At 37.1% G+C, this 18,879-nt stretch overlaps 1 protein-coding gene across 3 annotated transcripts in view; it reads right to left on the bottom strand.

The window, feature by feature from the left end:
• The window catches only part of SLC16A7 (solute carrier family 16 member 7), a 189,530-nt gene that overhangs the window by 114,138 nt on the left and 56,513 nt on the right, over nt 1-18,879 (bottom strand). The window contains exon 1 of one of the 3 annotated variants that reach the window (XM_047065075.1): nt 17,662-17,816. The exons of the other annotated variants lie outside the window; for them this stretch is intronic. The gene's annotated coding sequence lies outside the window, so the exon portion shown is untranslated. Of the gene's footprint in view, nt 1-17,661; nt 17,817-18,879 lie in introns of those variants that run through there. 3 annotated transcript variants of the gene reach the window in all.

The following is an 18,879-nucleotide window of genomic DNA, read 5'->3' as shown; positions in this document are numbered from 1 at the left end:
CAGCATTATTTACAATAGTCAAGATATAGAAGGCAAATTATTAACAAGAGAAGAATGAGCAAAGATGCAGAGGAAAGGGAACCTTGGTGTACTGGTGGTAGGAATATAAATTAGTAAAGCTACTATGGAAAACAGCAAGGAGATTCCTCAAAAAATTAAAAATGGAATTATCATAAGATCCAGCAATACCAATTCTGGGTATATATCCAAAGGGAATAAAATCACTATCTCAAAGAGATATCTGCTCCCCCATGTTCACTGCAGCATCTATTCACAATAGGCAAGACATGGAAACAACCTAAGTGTCTATTGATGGTTAAATGAATAAACAAAATGTGAGATATACAACATGTATGTGTGTGTGTGTGTGTGTGTGTGTATATATATATATACATACAAACATATATATATATACACATACAAACACAAATATATACAGACAGATAATGAAATACTATTCAATCATTAATAAAAGGGGGGGGTGCCTGGGTGGCTCAGTGGGTTAAGTGTCCGACTTCAGTTCAGGTCATGATCTCGTGGTCCATGGGTTTGAGCCCCACGTCGGGCTATGTGCTGACAGCTCGAAGCCTGGAGTCTGCTTCTGATTCTATGCCTCCCTCTCTCCCTCTGCCCCTCCCCCACTCACCCTCTGTCTGTCTGTCTGTCTCTCCCTTAAAAATAAATAAACATTAAAAAATTGAAAAAACAAGAAAAAGAAAATTCTGCTACTGATGACAACATGGATGGATCTTGAGGGCATTATGCGAAGTGAAATAAATCAGACAAAGAAAAAAAAACACTGTATGATCTCACATATGCAGAATCTAAAAACAGTGAACTCATAGAAACAGAGAGTAGAATGGTGGCTGCTAGAGGTTGAGGGGTGTGGGAATTGGGGAGATGTTAAATAAGAGTACTAATGTCCACTGATAAGATGAATAAGTTCTGGGGATTTAATATAGAGCATAGACTATAGTTAACAAAACTATTATATACTTCAGAGTTACTAACAGATGTTAAATATTCCCACCACAAAATAAAAATGGTAATTATATGAGGTGATGGAGGTGTAACCTACCCCTATTGTGGTAATCATTTTACCATATTTAAATGTATCAAATCATCACAGTGTAGCAGCGCCTGGGTGGTTCAGTTGGTTAAGTTTTGGACTCTTGATTTCGGCTCAGGTGATGACCTCATGATTTGTGAGCTGGAGCCCTGTGTCCAACTCCACGCTGACAGAGTGGGGAGCAGGCTTGGAATTCTCCCTCTCACTCTCTCTATGCCCCTCCCCTGCTCTCTCTCAAAATAAATAAACTTAAAAAAAATCACATTTTACATCTTAACACATCTTACACAACAACTAACACAATGTTATATCTCAATAAATCTGAGAAACACACACAGAGTGGATCAATACAAAGTTTAGAATAACTGTTACCTCCTTTGGGAGCAAGTTGGAGAGGAAACAGGAGGGGAATAAAGTCATTTCAAGGGATGTTTCTAGTAAATTATCCAGCTGAATGGTAGGTTTCTGGATATTTATCATATCAATATGCATTCTAATTTATGTAAATGTTACTTAAAATGTTTTGTATTTATCACATATGTTTCAGTGATAAAGAAAATACATAGTAATAGTAATGTTATCTTATATTTCTCATCTTAGTAGACGAGAAAACTATAGCAAATGTGTATTATTTTCCTTCCTTCCATTTCTTGCATTTTGTTTCCTTTTCAATGTGACACACTTTAATTCTTTAAAAAAATAAATTTATAACGTTACAATAGTACAAAGTACCCTTGAGAAGAAAGAGAAAAATGATTTGTTAGTTTTCTGTTTTCCAGAAATTACAAGTTCAGTTAGTGAGGGCTGCACCTAATTATCTATGATTGTTTTTCAAGTACATTTGCTGTACTCAAATAGATAATTGTAGCAAAAATCCAATAACTAGTAAACAGATTTTTTCATATAAGTATTAGGTTTACTGCTAGGTACAAATTAAAAAAAAAAATCTCAGGAGCTACTTACCATTTAAAAAGAAGAGCAGGACCATGTCAGCATAATTAAAAACACAATGAAACTTTACTTTTTTAAAAATAAAGCTTTAATTTAAAATGATTAGATTATTTAAAATGCACATGTCCTCAATATAAAAGAAATTGAATTTTTTATCCAATTAGTGAAAGCGCATAGTCAAAATACTAAAAAATGAGGTAAATTGTTTTTTACCTAGAAGCATAATAAATCAGAAGCAAACTCTGTCAAATGTTAGTCATTGAGAACATCAATCTGTACAATGACTCTGCTGTCAACTTCAGGTTTGAGGCTTAATCATTTTAGAAGCAAGAAAGCCATGAGTCATATTTTACCCAGGAGGCACTTGAGAACACAATATTCATGCTGTTACCCTCATAAATTTCTTGACAATTTGCCTCAAGGTCAATTGGCAATGAAATAATAGAAATTTTAAATTTTGAACAGATTATGTGAAGGTGGATTTAATGAATATGTAACCTGCACTGTCATTTGGTCTCATGTACATATCCTTTGGAAGATACCACATAGCCTGCAAAACTAGTAAAACACACAATAGTCCTGAAGTATACTTAACAAGGAATTACATGGCATATAAGCACTGAATAACATCAGAATGTGTGACTCCGAATCATTTTTTCTAAAGGGTTAGCTTTTGGAGTTTTTAAAGAATGTTTCATATGCAAAGAAACATAATTCATTAATTTATGATACCTACATAAATGTTATTACGTCATGCATCATATTTATTTAAAGACCATGATGCAAAATGGTAATAAGGCAAAATTGCCTACTAAATATTCCCCTCTCTGTATCCACCTCTCTAAATAGTTCCCTTTCACATTAACTCTTGGCTTGGCCATGTGACTTACTGTGTATGTATTAGTCTGTACAGGCTGTCCCAGTAAAATATCATAGGCTGGGTGGCTCAAACAGCAGAGTTATTTTTTCACACTTCTGGAGGCTGGAAGCCCAAGATCAGGGTGCCAGCATGGTAGAATTCTGGTGACAACCTTCTTTCTGGCTTGCAGAAAGCCACCTTCTATGTGCTCACATGGCCTTTTCTTAATGCACGTGTGCAAAGAGATATCAAGCTTTCTGATTTCTCTTTGTATAAGGGTAACAATTCCATCAGACCTCGTCCCCACCCTCATAACCCAGTTACTTCCCAAAGGCCCCATCTCCAAATACCATTACATTGGGAATGAGGAGTTTAATAAATGGACTGAAGCAGGGGAACTCACAAGTATTCAGTCTGTAACATTATGGCCAATGGAACAACAGCAAATATCACACAGAGACTTCAAGACCATTTGTGCATTTGAGTCCCTCCTTTCTTCTTGTTTTCTGGACCCCCATCATCACTACCCAAGAAAGGAGTCTGAGGTAGCCCGCTGGGTAATAAGAGACAAGTGGCCTTATTCCGTCTTTGTTCTTGCTGATCCACACTAACTTAGCTCATGAGTAAAATGACCTGATAGCTGAGGATCAGTCTTACCACACTCTGAGACAATTATAATTGCGGATTACTACCACTCTCCCCACCTCACCGGGCCTTTCAAATACTAACACTATTCCTCCTGGGACACTGTGGCATGAATTAGTGATTCATTAGTGGAATACCACTATTCCACATATTCCTCCTTGGACACTGTGACATGAATTAGTGATCGCCTTAAATAGTTCTACTATCAAACTTCTGCCAAAAGAAGCTTCCTTCATTCCAGCATTTGATTCACAAATATTTTCAAACTACATGGAAAGAGGTCAACAGGCTAAGATTAGGGACACAACCATGGAACAAGATGCAGCCCATGCATTCACACAGTATGTAATTCGTTGGCAGATAACAATAAAAAAGGGGGCAGGGGCGCCTGGGTGGCTCAGAAAGTTAGGCATCCGACTTCGGCTCAGGTCATGATCTCATGGTTCGTGAGTTCGAGCCCCACGTCGGGCTCTGTGCTAGCAGCTCGGGGCCTGGAGCCTGCTTTGGATTCTGTGACTGCCTCTCTCTCTGCCCCTCTCCTGCTCACACTCTGTCTTTCTCTGTCTCCCAAAAAATAAATAAATATTTAAAAAAAATTTAAAGGGGTGGGGAATAATACCCTGTGGCAGCTTTTCTCAACTGCAATGATCTGAACCAGCAAATACAGAAATGACTTGAGTGACTATTTTCTCAGTTGTCTCAAGTATGTTACATAAACAGTGTGTACCTCAGTGTATAGACAGTAAGTTAATTCAATCCATTCTAAGACTTATGGCATTAAGAGTAATTGTCTCATCAAACTCCAGTTGAGAAAAAAACAGTCTGTATCAATAACTATTGCACTAGGAAGTACAAACAAACCAGCCTGAAGAGATTATAAATATATTTTGGTTGAGCCTTTATTGATGAACATGAACAGTCAAGTGAAAAGAAAAGAGGAAAATAATCAAATAAGAATATTTTGGGGGCTCCTGGCTGGCTCAGTCGGTAGAGCATGCAACTCTTGATACCAGGGTTGTGAGTTCAAGCCCCATGGTGGGCATGGAGACTATTTTAAAAAGGGGGCGGGAGGTGGGGATGCTGGGGTGGCTCAGTTAGTTGAGCGGCCAACTTTGGTTCAAGTGAGGATCTAATGGTTCGTGGGTTCGAGCCCCACATCACGCTCGCTGCTGTCAGCAAGGAGACTACTTCACTTTGCATCCTCTGTCCCCCTCTCTCTGTCCCTCCCCTGCTTGCACTCTCTCTCAAAAATAAATAAACATTTAAAAAAATAAGTAAGAAAAACTAAAGAGTATTTCGCACAGAGTCTTGGGAGGAGAGATGCTAGTACACTTGCAAAACTAACAGATAAAATCGATTCCCTCTTTCTGATAGCTAACCAATGATGCCCCAGAAAACAGCATAGCAAAGTCCAATACAGACTAAAATTATAATCACTTGGAAGAACTAACACACCGAATGAGAAACACAGTTTCATCCTTATAAAGTGTTTCCGAAAGTAAGTTCAATGTAATGGATAAGAAATGGATGTTACGATTTTTTTCACTGTTGCTGATAGCCTCTTAGTCTACATAATTTTAACTTACACTAAGGAAAAGAAAGTGTATTGATTAAATGTTAATATAAAATGTTTTATTGCTAAGAACCACTAAGAACTACCAGTAGAAAAACAACAAGAACAGCAAAATAAAAACCCACATTTGCTGGCAACTTGCCTAGTCTTTAAGTAACAGTGCATCACTTTCCTGAATTAGGTTTAATTTTATTCAACGTTCTTGGATTCTTATCTTCAGTGTTTATTCTGTCTATGTTGATGACATGGTCTTACTAGATATTTCAAAGGTAGCCTCAAGAAACAACGGACTCTATTGCTAATTACTGTCTGAAAGAATAGCTCAGTATTAATTACACCAAACCTAACTCATCGTTTTTGGTAGCTATTCTTCTACAGGTATAAAATGCTAAAAATTCTATGCAACAGGTTAGCTTTATTACACATGGGAGTATTATATAGCAAAATCATCCTGACATGCTTATTACACTGCTCAAAATTCTAAATTCTGTAAGAGCCTTGGAAGTTATTTTATGATAGAGGTGATAGAAATGGAAACTTCCTGCCTACAATACATCCCAGGTCAGAGTCAACCCTTTTATGCTTCAGAGTGCAGAATTCTGTAACTTTATTAAAGCTTTAATTCAAATAGCTGACTAGATCCAAAACTGCATTTGAATTAAAGTCCTTGGACTACTTACTATAAAGTACCCTTGCAGAACCATATTGATACAGAGATGGTACATTCTTCCCCTAGATAAGGATACAAGCAAGGCTCTGAGTTGTATGTAACAATGCCATTTTCACAATCCACCGAATTAGAATACAAAGTGGATCTATCTTATTGCAATAGGTGATACAGAACTGCCAAACACTTCAGTCTTAATTATTTGTTATACAACTTTAGTCCAAAGTCAAGATCAAGATAATTCTGTAAATTTGCATTTGGATATAACCCATCTGCTGTAAGTACATGATGATGAAAAATAAAACCTGAAAAGAGAAAATCAAAGCAAATAACTAATCTAAATGAAGATGATGATGATGATAAGAAGAACAATAAACAAATAACAACAACAAGAAACATTTCCATTGACCAGAGCACGATGTGGTAAAACATGAGTCTGCTGGAATCTGGAACCAGAAGCGGTCAATGAAGCAAAAGTTCATCTTCTGTACAATAGAGGGGAGAACTTGAGCAAGTGATCCATGCAACACCAGATATTAGAGACTTGCCCAATGATGTAAGCTGGGTGCCAGTCCAGGCCTGTCTTCTCCTCCCTCAATTCCTCCTGAGTGGAGGAAGAAAAAAGCAAACCGTTGCCCATCACAACCGGAACAATATTTCTTGACATTAGAGCCAATGGGACACAGGCAGAACTGGGCAACAAAAGTCAAACAAAGCTAGTCCATGGCTTACATGTAGATTGCTATAGATTTCAAACAAGCACAGGATGTGGAACAGTAGGAACTCTTCTCCATTTTGAGAAATGTTCATTGAAGCTCTGCACATCTCACAATCCTCAGTTCTCCTAGGTGAACATGTCTGTGCAGAAGACATGTAAAAAATGTTTATAGCTCTCTGTAAATAGGAGTTTTTAAAAATTGGAAACAATTTAAATGTATATAAATAAAAGAATAGGTAATTAAAGTATGTATATTCTTGTTAAAATGTCTATACTACCCAAAGCAATCTACACATGTAATGCAATCCCTATCAAAATACCACCAGCATTTTACACAAAGCCAGAACAAAGACTCCTAAAATTTGTGTGAAACTACAAAAGGCCCCCAATAGCAAAAGCAATCTTGAAAAAGAAAAGCAAAGCTGGATGCATAACAATTCTAGGTTTCAAGCCATATTACAAAGCTGTAGTCATCAAAACAGTATGGTGCTGGCACAAAAACAGACAGATAGATCAATGGAACAGGATAGAAAACACAGAAGTGAATCCACAACTATATGGCCAATTAATCTTCAACAAAGCAGGAAAGAATATCTAACGGAAAAAAAAGACAGTCTCTTCAAGAAATGGTGTTGGGAAAACTGGACAGCACAAGCGTTAAAAAATGAAACGACCATTTTCTTACAACATACACAAAAATAAACACAAAATGGATGAAAACCTAAATGTGAGACAGGAAACCATCAAAATCCTAGAGGAGAACACAGGCAGCAACCTCTTTGACATCAGCCATAGCAACTTCTTACATCTCCAGAGGCGAGGGAAGCAAAACCAAAAATGAACTATTGGGACTTCATCAAAATAAAAAGCTTCTGCACAGCAAAGGAAACAACAAAACTATAAGGCAACCGATGGAACGGGAGAAGATATTTGCAAATCACAAATCTGAAAAAGGGTTAGTATCCAAAATCTATAAAGAATTTATCAAGTTCAACACACAAAAAACAAATATTCTAATTAAAAAATGTGTATGACATGAATAGACATTTTTCCAAAGAAGACATCCAGATGGCTACCAGACACATGAAAAGATGCTCAACTTCACTCATCATCAGGGAAATACATTTCAAAACCACAGATACCAGCTCCCAGCTGTTAGAATGGCTAAAATTAACAACTCAGGAAACAACAGATGTTGGTGAGGATGTGGAGAAAGGGGAACCCTCTTGCACTGTTGGTGGGAATGCAAACTGGTGCAGCCACTCTGGAAAATGTGTGGATGTTCCTCGGTTAGTTAAAAATAGAACTATCACACAATCCAACAATTGCACTACTAGGTATTTACCCAAAGGACACAAAAATAGCAATTTTAAGTGAAACATGCACTCTGATGTTTATAGCAACACTATCAACAATAGCCAAAGTATTGAAAGAGCCCAAATGTTCATTGACTGATGATTGGATAAAGAAGATGTGGTGTGTGCATGCACACACACACACACACACACACACACACACACACACACACACAGTGGAATATTACTCAGCTGTCAAAAAGAATGAAAGTTTCCATTTACAATGACATGGATGGAGCTAGAGAGTATTATGCTAAGCGAAATAAGTCAGTCAGAGAAAGACAAATACCGTATGAAATCGCTCATATAGGGAATTTAAGAAACAAAACAGATGAACATGGAAAGAAGGAAAGAAAGAAAGAAAGAAAGAAAGAAAGAAAGAAAGAACAAAAGAAAGAAAGAAAGAAAGAAAGAAAGAAAGAAAGAAAGAAAGAAAGAAAGAAGTGCAATCCAAAAAGAGACTAACTATAGAGAATAAACTGAGGATTACTGGAGAGGAGGTGAGCAGGGGATTGGTTAAATAGGTGACAGGTATTAAAAAAGGCACCTGTGATGACACTGGGTGTTGTATATAAGTGATGAATCACTAAATTCTATACCTGAAACTAGTATTACACTGTATGTTAACTACCTTGAATTTACATTAAAAATTTTAAAAAAATAAACAGGAAAAAATAAAGTATACATATTCATAAAATGGAATATACAGAGTTAAACTGAATGAGAGCAAGCTGTGTGTCTGAGCCACCTCAGATAAAGCATGTGGCAAAATAATGCATGCTTTTATTTATCACGAGGCCTGATAACTCATAAAACTGTGTAAAAAAATATGTAATCTATATGAACAGAAAATATAGTAAAATACAATAAACAAATATAACAAAATATAAATAAATACATATAAAGTATAAAATCATGAGAATGATAACCTTCAAATTCAGCAAGGCCATTATCACAGGAAGCAGGTAAGGGGAAAAGGGGAGCAACAGGACGGGAGAGTAACATGGGCGTTCCTCTGTGTCTACAAATTATTAGTACTTAAGTAACTAAGACAAGATTTAATTATTCAATCAGTAACTATATTATGTACGTACTGTGTGCTTGGCACCATTCTAGGCACTGGGTTTAAGCAATAAACAAAACAGACTAATACTCCTGCCCTTACAGAGCTTATGTTCCAGTAGAAAAGAGGAGGCAGCAGAGAAGGAACAAGTAAGTGAGATGTGAAGCATTCCCCATGATGGCGACCGTTCTGCAGTAAAATCAAACCTAAAAGGGAGACATGGAGAACTGAGGGTAGATTGCTGCAGGTCTAAACCTCAGAGTCAGAAAGGGCTGCATAAAGAGAGCCTCACTGAGAAAGTGACTTTTAAGAGAAGATCTGAAAAGATATGAGTACAAGATAAAAGGTTGTCTGGAAGAAAGAATTCTTGGTAAAGGTAGAACACATGCAAAGGCCCTGAGGCTGGTGTGCCTGACAAATTCAAAATGACAGGGCACCTGGATGGCTCAGTCAGTTGAGCGTCTGTCTTTTGATTTTGGCTCAGGTCATGATCTCCCAATTCGTGCGAGTTCAAGCCCCACATTCGGCTCTGCACTGACAGTGCGGAGCCTGCTTGGAATTCTCTCTCTCTCCAGCTCTCTTTCAAATTAAATAAAAACAAATAAACTTAAAAATAATTTACAAAAGGAAATAGATGTAGAGGCACACTGCAAATAATAAAAAGCTACAAGAAGAATAGTTATGTTCTTTTAACACAACTCTGGTTTGGTGGGAGATAAAAAATGCACTATACGTGGATTCAGGTCTCTACCAACTTCTCAGCAGTCTATATCACACTGAGAATAAGTCATAAAAGACTTAAAAGAAGGAAGGAAGGCTGAAGAGGCAAAAGATAAAAAGTGGAAATATTAGTTTCCCTAGAAAATGTCCAAATTCCCAGTCAACTTTTATCTTAAAAAAAAAAAAAGACAGGGGCGCCTGGGTGGCTCGGTCGGTCAAGCGTCCGACTTCGGCTCAGGTCATGATCTCACAGTTCGTGAGTTCGAGCCCCACGTCGGGCTCTGTGCTGACAGCTTGGAGCCTGTTTCGGATTCTGTGTCTCCCTCTCTCTCTGCCCCTCCCCTGTTCATGCTCTGTCTCTCTCTGTCTCAAAAATAAATAAACGTTAAAAAAAATTAAAAAAAAAGAACACTTAGCAAAAAGAAAAAAAGAAATCAAGGGCTTCTCCATATACCTCCTATTTGTGATGGTTAATTTTATGTATCAACTTGGCGAGGCTATGGGACCTGTTGTTTGGTCAAACAATAGTCCAGATAACTGCTGTGAAAGTATTCTGCAGAGGTAATCAACATTTATAACCAAGTGACTTTAATTAAGTGAAGAAAATTACCTTCCACAACATGGGTGGGCTTCATCCAATCAGCTGAAGGCCTTAAGAGCAAAAACTGAGGTTTCCCAAAGAAGAAAGAATTCTACCTCAAAACTGTAACATAGAAATCCTGTCAGAGTTTCTAGCCTGCTGGCAGGCCCTGTGAATTCTGGACTCAAGACTGAAATATCAACTCTTACACAAATTTCCAGCCTGCCGGCCTCCTCGCAGATTGCAGACTTTTCAGGACCTGTAACTGCATAAGCCAAGTCCTTAAAATTAATCTCTCAGTTTTTGTTTTTGTTTTTCTCTGTAGAACCCTGCCTAATACAGAGGACAGAGCATGGAGCCACAGAGAATGGTTCTCAAGCCTCAAAACCTAATGGCATTTGCTCTGCTAAGTAGCAAACTTGCTTTAGACCAGTGACCCTTCCGTCCTTCCAATTTCTCCCTCTTTGAAGGGGAGTATCTAATCTGCATCTGCCCTCTTGCATTGTGGAAGCAGGTGACTTGCTTGCTAGGCTTCACAGGTCCACAAACGGAGAGGAATTTTGCCCCTGAGGGACTAGACCCCAAGTCCCACCCTTTACTGATTTAGATAGAATGTGGACTTAGAGCTGACGCCAGAATGGTTAAAGTCTTTGGAGGATACTGGGATTGGGTGAATGTATTTTTACACGGGAAGGACATGACTTTGGGGAGGGTCAGAGGCAGAGTGTTATTGGTTGAACTGTGTCCCTCAAAAAAAAAAAAAAAGTACATTTAAGTCCTAACCTCCAATACCTCAGAACGTGCCCTTATTTGGAAATAGGGCGAATGCAGATGGAAATAGTTAAGATAAGGTTATGCTGAAGTAGGGTGGACTCCTAATCATACACCAGTATGACAGGAATCCTTATAAGAAGACGGCCATGTGAAGATGGAGACACAGAAAGAATGTCATGTGAAGACAGAGACGAAGACTGGGGTTATGCTGCCACAGCCTGGGACTGTCAGAAGGTATAAAAAGAAAGGAAGGATTCTTTCCTAGAAAGCTTCCAAGAAAGCCCAGAGGAGCCAAAGCTCTGACTTCAGACTTCAGGTCTCCAAAATACAGAGAATGCATTTCTGTTGTTTTTAGCCAGCTAGTTTGTGATACTTTGTTACAGCAGACCTAGGAAGTGCTTAGCAAGGATTTATAGTTTACCAGGTAACATTCTATATAAATTCACATGATTCTCATACTAAACAAGTGGAGGAAGCACTATTATTGCTATAGCCCCCATTTATAACTCATGTAACAGAGGCTCTTACAGGTTATGTGATTTACCCATGATTGCAAAGCAAGTTAACTGTGATGCTGAGGCCGTGAGCTAGGTTTTGACACCTACCCTTTACAGCATTGAAAGGATTGGTACTCTCTGTTTACCTTTGAGATAGATCTTGTGTGTGCATGTGTGTGTGTGTGTGTGTGTGTGTGTGTGCATGCACACGCATGTATGTGTTGATATCTATGGGTAATTGCCAAAGGGCCTTAGTGAACTTTTCAGCAATTCATGGAGTTTATGGGATAATGGGCTGAAGGAACACAGACAACCTTTTTGATGGTAACTTGATTTGTATATTCCCAAAGGAAAACTGAGAAGTAGGTGAATATCCAATGGACACAGTGAATTGGAAAAAGGGACCTACATATTATGATTCTGAATATCTGAATATCTAATAATAAAAGAGGAATAGAGTTTACTAAAAAATATGATAAGAAATCTATGCATACCTCACTTTAATAAACCGTCTTGGGGCGCCAAGGTGGCTCAGTCAGTTAAGCGTCTGACTTTGCTCAGGTCATGATCTCACAGTTTGTGAGTTCTAGCCCCACATCAGGCTCTGTGCTGATAGCTCAGAGACTGGAGCCTGCTTTAGATTCTGGGTCTCCCTCCCTCTCTGTCCCTCCCCTGCTCACACTCTCTCTCTCTCTCTCTCTCTCTCTCTCTCTCTCTCTCGTAAAAATAAATAAACATTTAAAAAAAATAAAAACACTGCCTTGATTGTTAGGGCCTCAAAACTTAATTTTTTTAATCATAAGTCAAATAATTGTTTTATCTTGGATGGCATGCAGATTGTTTCAAACGTTTTTTGTTTTACATTTATTTTTTTTTGAGAGAGAGAGACAGAGACAGAGCACAAGTGGCGGAGGGGAAGAGACAGAATGAGACACAGAATCTGAAGCAGGCTCCAGGCTCTGAGCTGTCAGCACAGAGCCCAAAGCAGTGCTCGATCTCCCAAACCATTAGATCATGACCTGAGCCGAAGTCGGATGCTTAACGGACTGACCAACCCAGGTGCTCCCAGATTGTTTCAAACTTTAAATAAAGATACTTCATATTTATCTGCATACTTGTATTCTACTCATATTTTAAATTTCTTTAATTAGTGTTACTACAGCCACTTAAACATTAAGTTATAAATGAGGAACCTGCTGGCATGGCTTTATTGTGTCTCATACTGAGTACCAGAAACACTCTCTTCTCTAACCTTGAGAACTTAAATGTACCTAAGCATGTCCATATTCAGAGAGAAGACTGGATTCTATACATTATAATAAATGGATACACAAACTTTAGCAATGCGAAGGGTGAATCTGGAAAATATCACTAGAGAACAATTCCTTAATAATGCTGGTGCTTATTTAGCTACACCTCCAAATAAAAATGTTTTAAGGACTAAAATATGATTTCCCATTCAAAACCAGTATAAACATTGACGAACAACCCATTAACTCCATTGTCCCCCAGTAAGTAGAGACTTTGGTTTTAGTCCCAGCTCTCCCAGCAGCTGTGGTTACTTTCCATCTCTGGACTGCACTTCTCAGACATAATGTGATGGTCTTCAAGATCCCTGGTAGCTCCAAATTTCAACTGCAAAATCATCAATCCTTGATTGACATTTAATTGCAGTTCAAAAGAAACACACATGGAAAACTACCACAATTAACATTTAGCTTTTAATTTTTACTCGTCTTTATCACTTGAGTCTCAACACAACCAAAACAAGTTTTCCTGGCCTTGGATACTTGCTGAATTACGATAACAATGGTCAGACACTCTAGAAAAAAACCAAGACTCCCAAAATAAATTCTTCTAATTTATGGCTCCAGTAGCTTAAGCAATATATCTCTTTATCCTCAGAATTCAATACAGAATATGATTACTCTGTAAACATACAGAGTAAATATTTTTATTTTTAGAAACCAACTTTGAAAACTGTAAACTCTAGTAAGCAATGTCTTTAATTACATCTAACCTATAAAGACAGCATCACCTGCAATGTAGCTGTCAGGAACTTCTTATCTTGCCATAATACAGTCTCGAACATTCTGGGAACAAATTACCTAAGCCCCATGAAGAATAAATTTATTTTTACAATTTTTTCAGCAAAGTACACACAGTTATAAAACATAATGACTTAAAATAAGAAAAATTAGATTATTTTTGACATTGTTATATAACATCAAATAAAAATGAAATTTTAGTGATTGAAGATTGTGTTATTTTCAAAATGTCAGTGTTAAGCAAACTTTAAGATTTCCCTTACTAATGAAGACTTGGCAGGCTACATAATATACCATATTATTTTACATAATTGCGATTAATACATCTTTCAGCCAAGAGGTTGAAGAATGACTAGTTTTAGAAAAACATTTAAAATCCTATTTCCCTAATGCAGGCACAGAATACCTCACTAGCCTTAACTCCATACAACTCAAAAGCAAAATCTTTAAATGTTGGCTAGTCTTTTTCTACAGTTTTTCATTGTTCTTTCATTAAGCTTATAACATGAAATCAGTGGATATTAAAGAAATTTAAAAAAAAAACACATGTCTATAATCTAAGGAAAGCCTAACATGGATACAATCTGTTTAATTTAAGTTACCTGAATAGGGAACACGAGTTTTCCACTTTTCTCAGGGCTCAGAGTTGAGAACAGAGGCAACTAATCATTAACTTTTAGCCAGAAGCGAACTTGCACACTTATCTCAAGAGACTGCTTTTCCCTTCCCTCTCTCTTCTCTCAAATAGGGGAAAGGTAGCCTCTTTTCTTGAGGAACTTGCTTTGACAGGCACAATTAGTTCATACTTTTCACAGTATAAAGTTAACTTGGCTTAAATTATATCCTGGGTCAAAGAAGGTAACCAAGTCTGGCAATTTGAACTGCTAAATTTAATCTTCTAATCCTTTTTCTCTGAGTTGATATACCACAGTTTCAAGTGTATTTACCACAATGTGATTTCATTCATGTGTAGACACTGCAAACGTACTATAATATATAAGTTCATGTGCCAGTGAATCTTCACTGAGTCTAAAACTAGATAATTCAGAAAGGAATGAACAATAAGGCCAAGGTCATGTGTTGAATCCCTCCAGGAGTCCTCAGCTTCCTTTTGTTGCCTAATCACAAATTACACTCCTTATTCGACCAGCCATTCTATAAATGCAAGACCTCCATCAGAAAGCGTCCTCACTTAAGAATGTGACAGTAATTCTGATGATGGGTCAGTGTTGCCATCTTTGTATTTGAAGAAATTACACTGACCTTTGGAGAAACGAAGAGCTACCATTTACTGGGTGTTTCTCATATCCTCGGTAGTTATTTTAGCAAACAATTCATATCCACAACTTCATTCTCTAAACTGTAAAATATAGGGGCACCTGGGTGGCTCAGTTGGTTGAGCGCACGACTTGGGCTCACGTCATGATCTCACAGTTCGTGAGTTCGATCCCCGCATCAGGCTCTGTGCTGACAGCTCAGAGCCTGGAGCCTGCTTCAGATTCTGTGTCTCCCTCTCTCTCTCTACCCTCCTCAGCTCTGCCTCTGTCTCAAAAATAAATAAACATTAAATTTAAAAAAATAAAAATAAACTGTAAAATATAGACATTATGATACATATTTTAAGTATGAAAACACTGAAGCACTGAGTTTTGATCACTCATATGTAAGGCCATATAGCTGATAATTATTGGGTCCTGGGTTCCAATTCTGGTTTGTCTGAATCCAAATCTGTATTCCTCTCCACTGAACAGTAGACCATCCTTTGCATAGTCAGTGGGTGAGAGGAATTTGAGTCCCCATGTAAAAGATGCCATTATTAAGACCAAGGCACTAAGTAATAACTAGCTATAAAATATGCTTCCTAAATATTTTATTTATTTATTTTTAAATGTTTATTTATTTATTGTGAGAGACAAGAAAGCACAAGTGCAGGGAGGGGAAGAGAGAGGGAGGAAGAGGGAATCCCAAGCAGGCTCTTCACTGGCTGAACCCAGCACAGGGCTCAAACCCACGAACTGTGAGATCATGGCCTGAGCTGAAATCAAGAGTCAGATACTCAACTGACTGAGCCACCCAGGTGTCCCCCAAATATTTCAATAGGCCGGATTTCTAAATGTATATCATGGTTTCAATCACCAAGTAATAGCATAAATAGTCTCTGGGCATTTCCCCTAATTTATTTAATGATATAAAGCAAATGCCTTTACAAAATATGACATGGTATTTTTTCTCTCTCCCTTATTAAAATTCAATTCAAAAAATAAAATAAAATTGTTAAGAAATTTTGCCTCATACAAAATGGGACACTCACTGAGGTTGTAATATCCTGAACAAATTGTAGTATGGATTTTACAATTATGTAGTATATCTGATAATCAAAAGCAAAGAATATCTTTACTGAGAACTCTTCAAATACCTTTGTTCCAACACAGCAAAGTGCTTAGTAGCTAGCCAATGTTCAGTTATATTTATTTGGAGTAAAATTGCCTAATGTAATATAGGTGATTAATCAATTAATAATAACTTAATTTGGTATTTGGTAGATACACCTCAAAGTAGATTACTTTCCCAAAAAGTGGAAGAACAGGGGTGCCTGTGTGGCTCAGTGTGTTGAGAGTCCGACTCTTTGGCTCAGATCATGATCTCATGGTTTGTGAGTTTGAGCCCCGCGTAGGGCTCTACACTGACAGTATGGAACTTGCTTGGAAGTCTCTCCCATTCTCTCTGCCCATACCCTGATTGTGCTCTCTCTCTCAAAATACATGAACTTTTAAAAAAAAAAAAAGTGGAAAAACAGCCGGCATTGGTGGTTAGTGGTGAGCATAGCTGCCTTCCAAAAAATTTGTCCAAATTATTGAACAAAATTTCAATAAAGTCACATGCTTTATCAACTGCTTTTATATAATGGAAATATGACAACAAGACTCAACTTTTGCAAAGAAATGATTATTAACTTTGTTAAGTAAGTGCATATATATAAAAACTTCCAAAGTTAAATAAAAAGAGAAATACAGACATATCAAAGTTTGATATGTAAAAATTATATCAAGAAAGTAACAACATAAGGTCTAGAAATATTAGAATTGGAAGGAATGTGTACAATATATCTTGTTCTTATTTTGTATGATTTTGCTTATTGGTGTCACAATAGTAAATCCTTAAAAAAATTACTATGTGATAGAACCCATGGTCTGTTAGTTAACTTTATAGAGTTTGTTAGACAAATTTAAAGATCTCTGATTATAAATAATATATTTGCTTTCTCAATGTAGAATTTATTTTTGTCACATAAGATATTTCTGTACTAAATTATTTTATCATCTTAAATATGCATTTTCAGCAGATCTACCAAAAAGCCAAAATCACCTAATTCAGATTTAGTGTTTACTCAAGTAGAAAAAAACGGCAAAAATAATGAATTGACTTAAATATGCAATTTTGGACAGCTTTGTAATCACACTAAAATATTCAACAATTTGACTCTTTCTTTCAACAAGAAATATATCTTAAAGCACAGAGAAATCACGTTGGTATTAAAGTTGAACAATTCAGTTCTGTGGGATGTGAGATAAATACAGACAGTCATGTTTGCTACATAAACCTTTGAGAAAAGAAAAGCCACATGCAAAACAGACTTGTTCATCAGGAGCCCTGGGGAGAAAAATGGCTGAAGGTGACTAACCTTTGCCAAGGTTACAAATTCTCAAGAGCAATTTCAAAACTATCATAATGTGAGACTTTTTTTTTTTAAATTCCAGTTTCCACAATTCTTCAATAATGTGGGGACAGTAGAGAGAGGAAATATAGTCTCAGGGGAAAACCTTGATGAATAGCATGTGTGCTCTTGGAACAGGTTATTAATTCTGCATTTGAAACATGACAATAAGTTCTTGGCAATGAATTTGTTTATAGCATTACTCCCAAGTTCCACACAGCATTTGTACATTTCCCTTGTGAGAGTTTGATGCTTTGTGTATTATGACTAAGGAGTGAAAACTGAATTAATGTGGAAAGCCCAAGTTTGTCATCTGAATAAAAACTGTAAGAAATTCCACAGAGCAGAAAGTTCAGGTATATACTTAGGGTGAGAAACAGCAGAGAACTAGTGAGAAGGTAAAAAAAAAAAAAAATCAAATAAATACCTCCCAAACACAGTGGGAACCTTTGAACGGATTGCTTTCCTCATCTGAGTAAAATTTTTTTTCTTCTTCTTTTCCTGGAGCAAGTACCATCATCTGAACACTCATTTTGCACTACTGATTGTGATCCTATTATTTTCTGAAGTCCAGAATAATAATAGAGCTAAAAGGAGCACACAGAAGAAAACAATCCTGAGTTCATTATCCCTTAGGTTACAAGGTAAAGGAATCTTTTTCTTTAACCTTGATAAGCATAAAAAGGAAAAAGTCTTCAGTAAACTTGCACAGAATACTTCCTTTAAGGTTTCAATATACCACAGGAAAATAAGATGGGAGCAACATGGTCCCAAACACAAAATATACAAGTATTCTACCATTTCAACAGACTTCCCCCTTTTTGCTGAAGATAGTTGCTCATTAGTTGAACAGAATTATCGGAAGACTGATTTGAGAATATGCAACATTTAAGACCCTTCCTTCTTTGACCGTCATCCAGTCAACAGAAGATCCTACTATATTCACCCAATATAGGAAACATGTTCAGAGTGCTTTAAAAAAAACCTTTCAAGCCCAAGCCTTTGAATCCACTTAGCTCTCTGCCATCCCCTCAGCATGCACTGGGGCCTCATAGCTTTCTATTAAATAAACTAGCATCCTGCCAGTGACTCAGCTCAAAGTCTCAGAGTCAGCAGTATTGTCTTCTTTTCTCTATCATCAAATCAAAGTTGCCAATCCTTGTAGATTCTACTGCCACAGAGACTCAAATCGATCTACCTTTCTTCTTTCCCACAAGCATCATTTAATTTCAATAAATCTGGTAGCTTTCCAATTGTCGTCCCGGCATCCAATCTCTCTATTTGAGTAAAGCCTCAATATCGTTGCCTAAATTAGACAGCTAACATAAGCTCAGACCATGGCACACCCCAAGTCAAAATTGGTCAGTAACTCCCCGCCTCCTCTTCCCAACATTGACACCACAGTTATCTGTATGTGTGAGTACACACACACACACACACACACACACACCAGGAGATAAGTTATAAAATAATATGATCAAGTATGTAGTTTCCATCTATTGCTAGAGCCAACAATACTAACATTGGTGTTTTAATGTGCATTCGCTTTTCACTGCCATTAGTAAATTAGAAGCCGTTAATCCTCCTTGTTTTAAAAATACCACAAAGGCATTAGACATTAACAAGATATGAGCCAACAGAGTTT

This window comes from Lynx rufus, unplaced genomic scaffold (assembly GCF_022079265.1).
Source record: "Lynx rufus isolate CCGP_SWC_20201006 ecotype Redwood Valley unplaced genomic scaffold, mLynRuf1.p SCAF_7, whole genome shotgun sequence".
NCBI lineage: Eukaryota > Metazoa > Chordata > Mammalia > Carnivora > Felidae > Lynx > Lynx rufus.
The sequence above is the reverse complement of the archived record's forward strand: the minus strand, read 5'-3'. Positions and strand labels throughout refer to the sequence as shown.